General features: G+C 37.2%; 1 pseudogene; it reads right to left on the bottom strand.

Moving 5' to 3' along the window:
• Nucleotides 1-8,674: 8,674 nt before the first annotated feature.
• LOC138382844 (signal peptidase complex catalytic subunit SEC11A pseudogene) lies at nt 8,675-9,213 on the bottom strand (annotated as a pseudogene).
• Nucleotides 9,214-9,425: the final 212 nt, after the last annotated feature.

The following is a 9,425-nucleotide window of genomic DNA, read 5'->3' as shown; positions in this document are numbered from 1 at the left end:
AAGACAACAAACATTGCCAAGGAAGAAAGGATTCTTTAATACAGATGACAGACTCTTGTCGGGAGAATGGGAGAGCTACCTCAAATCCATTCCCCTGACTAAGGGATATCATGGGCTTTTAAAGGAGGGGGTGTGCACCTTGGTGCATGTCCTGGTGTATCTCCCAAGAGGCTATAGCACATTGGGGCAGGTCATGTGCCTTGGTCTGGTTGTGGGGGATGATGATTCTTGGCAACAGGAATCTTGTTCAGAGGCCTTTGAAAATCAACTCCTTTGTCTTTCAGAAAATCAACCATTTCTGGGAAACAACTCAGAAGTTCAAGTAGTTATTTAAGGGAGAGGCTTATATGGGATCATTAAAATTAGTTCATTGGGGGGCTGATGACAGTCAGAATTTGAAATTTAAATCTATAAATTTTTATATCCATATATGAAAAAATATAGTCTCTAGCTCACACCATTCACAAAAATTCATTACAGATGGATTATAGACCTAAGTGTGCTTCCAATGACCCTTAGTGAGAAAGGATTTATGGTCTACACCAGAATAAGTTATATCTTTCTTTGTAATTCACTTAAGTAAATTCCTATATATCTACATTCATATCTATATCTTTATAAATTTCTATTTATATCTAGGCATAAATTAGTGTCTAGTTTTTTTTTTTTTTTTTTTTTTTGAGACAGAGTCCCCCTCTGTCACCCAGACTAGAGTACAGTGACATTATCATAGCTCACTGTAACCTCAAACTCCTGGGCTCAAATGATCTTCCTGCCTCAGCCTCCCAAGTAGCTGAGTCACAGGCACGCACATGTCACAGATTCCACTTGCACTCAACTGGAGGGGATTATACAGGGTTATAACTCATTGGGGTATGTCCATCACAGTTCAGTTACCACGATGAGGACACAACATCCCTGGAGACAAGGGAGATGAGCAGCCAATAGGGTGTCTGTTGCTCAAACCATAAAATGAATATAAATCAAAAATAGGTTATCAGGGACTGAAGATAATCAACTAAGTAAAAAGTTACAAACTTACATCCAATTTCCATACCTGAGTCAGTTTCAGCCCTGACTTTATCAACTAAAGAAAGACAAGTCATTCTCCAACAGGAATTATAGCTGTTTACTTGTATAACTAAGCTGTGGGGAAAATGAAATACCCAAACAATTTGAGGATGGTTACATGTCAGGTCTGAGCTGACATTGATAACCAGAGACATAAAGCATCATCACCCTCCCCATGCTACAGTGAGGGTATCTGGAGATCAGATAATAAATGGAATGCTGGCATAGGTCCAGCTCACAGGAGTGGGTTCACTGGGTTCATGGACTGACAAAGTAATTCTTTCCTTGATCCTAAGATATATGAGTGGAATGGAGATGGTTGGTAATTAATGCTTTTTTAGAGTGCATAGTAAGAATTACTCTAGTGGGAAGGCCAAGTGGGAATTTCTAATATACCCTTCCCCCACCACACCTGTGCAATATATTAAATTAAAAAAACAATATTGCATTCCAGGGGGAATAGTAGAGGACCTAAAAGATGCAGGGGTCATGGTCCCATCATATCTCCATTCAATTCACTATTTTGGCTCCTAAAAAATCCAGATGGATCTTGGAAGATAAAAATAGACCACTGCAAACTCAACCAAGTAGTTACACTAATTGCAGTTACTATTCCAGAAGAGATATCTTTGTTAAAGCAGATTAATATAACTTCAGGTATATAGTATGCAGTCATTAATCTAGTAAAGTTATCTTTTCAAAAGTCTGTTTCAGAAGGAGGATCAGAAACAGTTTGTATTCATGTGGGATAAACATTTATGATTTTGCCTCATTACTAGGTTAACTGTTACACCCTCTGAGGTGATATTTTCTGAGGAACCTGGATTGTTCAGACATGTATAGAACATCACAGTAGTCTGTTATATTGATGATATCATATTAATCGAACCAGATGATCCAAAAGTGGCAAGGTAAGTACATCGGATGACTAGGTAAGACACATGCTCCGGAGTGTAGGAGACAAGCACTCTGAAGAGTCAAGGACCTGCCATGTCAGTTAAATTGTTAGGAATTCATTGGTTTGAGGGATTCTAGAATATCCCCTTCAGAGGATAAAAGTTATGTCAGCAAAAACATTGCCAGAATGGACTGAAATGGACAGTGTAACCTCTTCCCCTTGAGTATGGGCTGGACTTAATTACTCACTACTGAAGAATGGAATTTGGCAAAAGTGATGGGATTTCACTTCTGAGATAAGGTTATAAAAACTATGACTTCCATCTTGCTTATAACCTCTCTTTCTCTGGTTTTTCTTGCTTATTGGCTTCAATAAAGCAAGTTACCATGTTATGAGATACCTTATAGAGCGGCCCAGGTGAAAAAGGAACCAAGGGCAGCCTTCTGGCAACAGCCAGCAAAGACTAAGGCCAATGAAGAATGGAATAGTGCCAACAATCACGCAGTGAGCTTGGAAGCAAATTCTTCCACAGCTGACCATTGGGATTACTGCAACCCAGACGAAACCTCAACTATCCCTTATGGGAAACCCTGAAGCAGAGGCCACAGCTAAGCAGGGCCCAGATTCCTGACTCAGAGTAACTATGAGATAATAAATGTTGTTTTAAGCCACTAAATTTTGGAATAAATTGTTATAAAGTAGCAGATAACTAATACAATAACTATATCATTTTACAGCTAACAGGTCATCAATCCAAGATTTTTCCTCATTTGATAACAGAGGGTATATGATGAAGGGCTCTTTTTTTTTTTTTTTTTTTTTAGATAGAGCCTCGCTCTGTCACCCTGGGTAGAGTGCAGTGGCATCATGATAGCTCACTGCAACCTCAAATTCCTGGGCTCAAGCAATTCTCCTGCCTCAGCCTCCTGAGTAGCTGGGACTATAAGTGCACTCCAGCACGCTCAGCTAATTTTTTTTATTTTTAGTAGAGACAGGGTCTCAGTCTTACTCAGGCTGATCTTGAACTCCTGAGCTTAAGCTATCCTCCTGCCTCGGCCTCCCAGAGTGCTAGGATTACAGGCGTGAGCCATCATGCCCTGCCAAAGGGCTCTTCTAATATAAAAATGTTTTCAATTATTTCAAGATTTGTTTTATTTTTCTTTAAAATAGTGACAAATCTTTCAAGAGTTTTTAAAGAAAGAAATTACTGAAACACAGAATCATAAAGCTATAAGGGAATTTAGAAATCAGTTAGTGGTGTCCACTCATTTTATAGAGGAGGAAACTAAAAATATTACTTTAAAAATTCCCTTTTGTAATTGCCTTCTAAAGTGGTTTATCAGCTGCATGAGAAAACCAGGCTCATAACTTTGTAGCTCACCTTATTTTTGAAACCCAAACATTACAATCCAATTTAACCAACTACTTTATTCACTAGTCTTGACTTTTGGCAAGCTCTAAAAATCAAATCCCCTGTCAAAGGATGAAGATTTGCCACTATTGAGGATAGTCAAAGAAATTAGCTTCAGGCTCTGAAAGCAATTTCACGAGGAGTTCTAAAACTGTTTTAAGCAATGGCAGTACTGCTGGAATAAATGTATATCCTGTCAGGGCAGCTACTTTGAAAGGGATATAGTAATTTGGATCTGTAATTTCGGTTTTGTTTCTTGAAGAGTTACAAACACATTCTATATTGAGTGTGCAGAAAATGATGGCCATCCATAACACAACAACTACAACAACAGAAATTTAAATAAAAGCTTTCTAACAGTGCTTCAATCTTTGCTCAACAATCTACACCTATGATCTTGAATGTGACCTCTTTGCATTTTGTAGTTATTGGCTATTTGGGTCTATGACAATTTTGCCATGAGTTCAGTCATTAACTATTGATTTCTTTAATATATTCCTTCAATATCATATCTAATAAAGAACTAGATTTATAATTGTATAAATTATCATTCCTCAGTCCCAATCCTTTCATCATTCCCTATATTTTATACTTAACCCATATTTATACATCTTGATTGGTGCTTAAAATGTAACCATTAGAGTTTTATGATATAGATCCTGAATGGTAAATAAGTTTTTTCTTTTTTTAAATTCATTAATTAAAAAAATTTTTTTTATTTCAGCATATTACGGGGGTACAAATGTTTAGGTTACATATATTGTCCTTGCCCCACCTGAGTCAGAGCTTCAGGCGTGTCCATCCCCCAGAGAGTGCACACCACACCTATTAGGTGTGTATATACCCGTCCCTTCTTCCCCGCTCCCATCTGCCTGACATCCGATGAATGTTATTATTATCTGTGCACTTAAGTATTAATCAGTAAATATCAATTTGATGGTGAGTACATGTGGTACTTTGTAGATAAGTTTTAAGTTTCTCATCCACTTTGTTCAGTTGTTTGTGGCTACCTGGGGCACCAATGTTGAGGAAGATTCTGTGGCTTAGCTGGTTTCCATGGGAAAGAATTCCACGTTTTGCCATTTTTGCCATGATCAAAGTAGAAAGGTAGCCACTTTTATATTTGATGATCCTTCTTTAGATCACTGCTTTGATCCGTATTGTAATAAAAATTCCTCTAGGGTAGATAATGCTTTAATAAATTGTCAGCCAATTATACCTTAGAGAGAATAAAAGGTTTCCACAGTGTGTTATAGCAGGAGAGGGCACATATAGATACTATGTATTGGGAATGGGGGATTTCAGCACGAGAGAAAAGGAAGCAGAATTGTTGTAAAGATGGTCTGGAATTCTATATTTCACAGTTTTATCCTAGTTCAGCCCTAATTACTTTTAAATGTTCTTTTCATTTGGTATAATTGCCTCTTCTCACCATTCAGGAACACTGCAGAAACCTTGAAATGTCATGTTATCACTATGTTTTCAGGACATTAGTTTAATCTCAGCTCCCTTGTCCTAAGATGGTTGATTTTCCAAGCTACCATTTTCCCAAAGGAAGGGCAGAATTTACTGTGGTCATAGCACGTGTAGAAAACCCTTGGTGGGAGTCTTTTGTGGTGTCCCTGGATATTGAATCAGGAAATGGTCATATGGCCCTCTATCCCACGCACACACATCTATGCTCAATGTCCAGTGTTGAATGCCCATTTGATGCCCTGTGTTTGGATTCCATTATCATTTCACGTATGCCTAGGGTTCAGAGATTATGAATTTGACAAACCATAAGTTTTTTCCATGTCTGTAGTAACAACTGAGTACAAGAAGGCAAGAATCAGAAAAGCTGAGAACTAAAACAGCCATACTCTGGCCCTAAAAACCCAAATCAGTCCGTGATCCTCTAGGTGTGTCCTGGTGTTACCTGTATAGCTTCTCCTTTCCCATGTTCCCTTTTCCTTCCTCCACACGATGGTCTGTATCTCAAGCTAAACCTCCTATTGACGCTCCTTTCTTTTTCTCATTTTTTACCTCACTTTGCTGTAGTCATTCAGAACTAAATAGAGTGCCAACCTCTGAACCAATCTATAGTATATTGCTGTGACCTGAATCCCATTTTCTCAGTTACCAATAAATTGCAATTCATTCCTCACAGCTTCCTGACATAACCTCTGACTGGTTCATACTAAATCTTCACTGTATCCCAGAAATGTAACCTGGTCTAGACTCTAGTTCACTTTTACGGTAACTCAATATGCCTCTCTAGGAGGAGAGTTATCCCAGGGTGTTTTTCTTTCCCTTTTCTTTTCTTTTTTTCCCCCTCTTACCACTCTTATTCAGGATTTTTTTTTCTTAAAGTTTGAGATGATATTCCAAAATTTGAGAGAAAATATATTCACTATGAACAAAGATTTAAACACTTTATCCTAATGTCATTCCAACTTGAAGAAACATAATACTTTGTTACAGAATAGCTGAACTTCACATTTCTTTCATTCAATTAAGAAAAAAATTGAAAAACACCAAAGTACACATATTTTCTGAAGTCAAGGCTATGCTTTGGTGTATTGGGAACTTTTCTGAACCCTTTCTATGAGAAGTAATTGGCTGTGTGTATAAGATGAATTATAATTCATAGCAGTCACTGAAAGCATACCAATTGGCTCACCTAAAAATACAACTAATTTACTACTGGTAAATCCTCAAAAATCAGTTTCCCAAAGTGGGGTAGAAAAAAATAATTACAACTTATTACCACTGATTATTTAATACATAAATTCATTTGTTTAATTGGGTATTTATCAGTGACACCACTCAGTTATACTTTATCTTACAGATTAGCAATTTTACACTACTATACCCTACTTCTCTGCACCGTGACTATGGCTTGCCACTCCCAGTGAGAAATAGCACAGACTATCACCATGTTTCTTTAAAATCCTTTTCAAATAGAGAGTTACTCTTAATTTTATGTAATAGTCTGTTTCCAGTGTCTGTCATGGATCTCAGATAGAAGACAGGCTATTAATTATCTGAGTGGAGAATGAAAAAGAAAGATACATTATGGACAGTTTATTCCTATAACAGTGAAAGAGAATCTTCATCCCCTAATTAGTAAGAATGATGAGTAGCATGTTGGTAGCCGTGGGAATCTATGCTCCCAGCAAGAGTAAAGTCCTAATGAGTTTACCTGAGGGCTTCCTAGCTCTATTGAAAACTCTCTCTTGTTAGCCAGCTATTTGTTTACTCCTAGTCTCAATTAATGGGAATTTGAAAATAGTTTTATGGTCAGGAAAGTTTTCAAAAAATTTCCAATTTGGCATTTCTGTCTGTCTCGAAATAGAATATCAGTGACCAAAAGGATGCTTTAAAGTGAATGAAAAAATAACACCCTGTAAAGATAGAGTAACGGAGTTAGAAAGCAGTTTCTCTTTGATCAAGTTGGTCTATTACTCTCTAAGTGATAATCACATCTCTTCTCATTTTACCAAGAATTAAAACTATTGGAAGATCGAACCTGTAAAGGTGATATTGTAAAAAAACAAAAACAAAAAAACCCCCAAAACTATGGGGAGAAAAAACCAAAGAAGACAACATAAAAGGTACAGTCCAAGACAAATATCAGCAACAAGAGGGAAAGTGTGCAGGGAGAATCAGATCAGAAAGAGCATGGAGGGTATAGACAATAGGAAAAAATAAAGAAATAAAAACAACCTTGAGTCACTAAAGTAAAAACATTAGGCTTCCAGCCTGAGCAAGAGCGAGACCCCATCTCTACTAAAAATAGAAAGAAATTATATGGACAGCTAAAAATATATATATAGAAAAAATTAGCCGGGCATGGTGGTGCATGCCTGTAGTCCCAGCTACTCGGGAGGCTGAGACAGGAGGATCACTTGAGCTCAGGAGTTTGAGGTTGCTGTGAGCTAGGCTGACGCCACGGCACTCACTCTAGCCTGGGCAACAGAGTGAGACCCTGTCTCAAAAAAAAAAAAAAAACAAAAAACACAAACATTAGGCTTTTTTTTTTTTTTTAAAGGAAAAGGATGAAAAAGTAAGGCAAACTTACAAGGATTTGTACTAAAGGTAGCAAAGATCTAGTAAAACATGGCTCTATCTAGACATTGAGATAGTTGCAGAAGACATGTTCTATCTCACCACAACAGGAATATGATTATAGTTAGAAACTCTCCTAGAGTTGATGGATAACAGCTTAAGTGGTAGAATCAATGAGGATATTATGGGAGAAGCAAAAGAGAAAAACAAGTCTAGAAGACAGAAGGGAAAGACTTACTCAAGAGGCTTGGGAAAATCTCCAGTTGAATGGAGAACCTTGTTACTAACATATAACATAATTTTTCCTTAAGAGAGCAGATGGAAATAACAAACATTCAACTAGTCTTCTCACTCAAGGAATCTCCTTTGGAAATAGCCCCTGAATTTTGGCCCTGAGGGAGCATGAGTAACTTCTACAACTTTCCTTCTGAAAGTGCCTTTGTTAGGGAGTCTCTTTGTTTACTCTCTTTATCTGTATGACTCATGGATGAGGAAGAAATGTGTACTTTCTATTCCCAAATAAGGCACAAAGAAATTGTAATTGGATTTTACTAAACCCACACATTCTGCTTTGAGTAAACTAGTAAACAAAGGCCAAAATCCCCTGGAAGGGTTTTAGGTCATCTTGTGTTGGAAATTGGATGGAGTCTCTAAGTAGAGGCAGATTTATCATGAAGCTAATGATAATAGAGCTTTAGAGCTCTATTAACAGAAGTTAATGCTTTGGGTATCATCTGATTTTTTTTTTTTTTTTTTTTTTTTTTTGCTGTTGTTTCAATTTTTTTTCAATATGCAAAGTCTTTTATTTAAAGTTTTGAAAAGTTAAGAGTTACGACCACCTCAGTATATGCCATTCCCATTATAAGGAGATATGATGGTTTCAAACCCACACAGAGCTACATTTTCATTTTTAGAACTCTGTAGGCACTTCAGAAGTGAAGCTTGGTTTCAAAATACATACACTTGGGGCTTTGGCACAAACTTTTAATATAAAAAAATCCAATGATGTACAAAAATGTGAAAAAATGTGACAATGACAGCTATTCAATCCTGTGATTGAAAATCCCCTTGAGTGTACCCACTCACACATACTCTGGTGTGGGAACATAAATTAATGCAAACCAACTCTATCAAGAAACACCAACCTGTGTGTTTTCCATTCTGCCAAGCATAGACCAATATCTACTGCCAATATTCAGTAACAAAAAGTATGGCATCTTCCCAGGAACAGCAAGGTGGACTTCTTACTGATAATAGACCAGTACAAATAAAACCAGAGAAAAGAGCACTGTATACTTACTTTTAGGATAGTCATTCATGAGGCTCATGACAATTCCAACATAAGGAATAATTCCAACATAAGAAACAAATCCCTTGGCTCTCCCCATGACATCTTTTTTTCTCTAGCCAATGTCCTTGTTTATAGAGGCCTCGGTCGTCAACCATATTATTATCTCCTTTGGTCAAAAACTTACTATGTCCATTTTGCTTTTTGTGAATCATCAAGCCTGGGTGAACTGTAAGAATCTCTTGTCCTTCTATCCTAAAAACAGCAATTTCTCCCACTTGTATGGGATCTTCAACTGGATGTGTTAGAAAGAGAAGATCTCCTCTATGAAACCAGGTTCCATGCTGCCACCGAGCACCTTACAATAGGAAGTTCACTACCAGATATTACCATTAACCCCTTCCAGACCATTAGTGCTAAGGAGAAAATTATTCCAAAATTTAGGACTTGATAATAGAGCTGCCACTTGTTCATCCACTGCACGTCTTCCAAAAAGTCTAGCAGTGTGGCAGGGACAACAATCAGGACATGAGCAGGAGAGAGGTGTGGTATCTCAATAATCTCCATTAATTTTATCGTTCTTCATCCCTTTTGTTTCATATTCCATTTTTGATCTGAATTTTCTTAGCTCCTTAATAGATCAATTTATGGATGTATTATGTAAAGAAGGTGCCATATATATAGTTTAAGTCAGTGTCTGTAATTTC

Source organism: Eulemur rufifrons, chromosome 1, assembly GCF_041146395.1.
Source record: "Eulemur rufifrons isolate Redbay chromosome 1, OSU_ERuf_1, whole genome shotgun sequence".
In the NCBI taxonomy this organism is placed as follows: Eukaryota; Metazoa; Chordata; class Mammalia; order Primates; family Lemuridae; genus Eulemur; species Eulemur rufifrons.
This window is presented reverse-complemented; position numbering and strand designations above follow the sequence as displayed.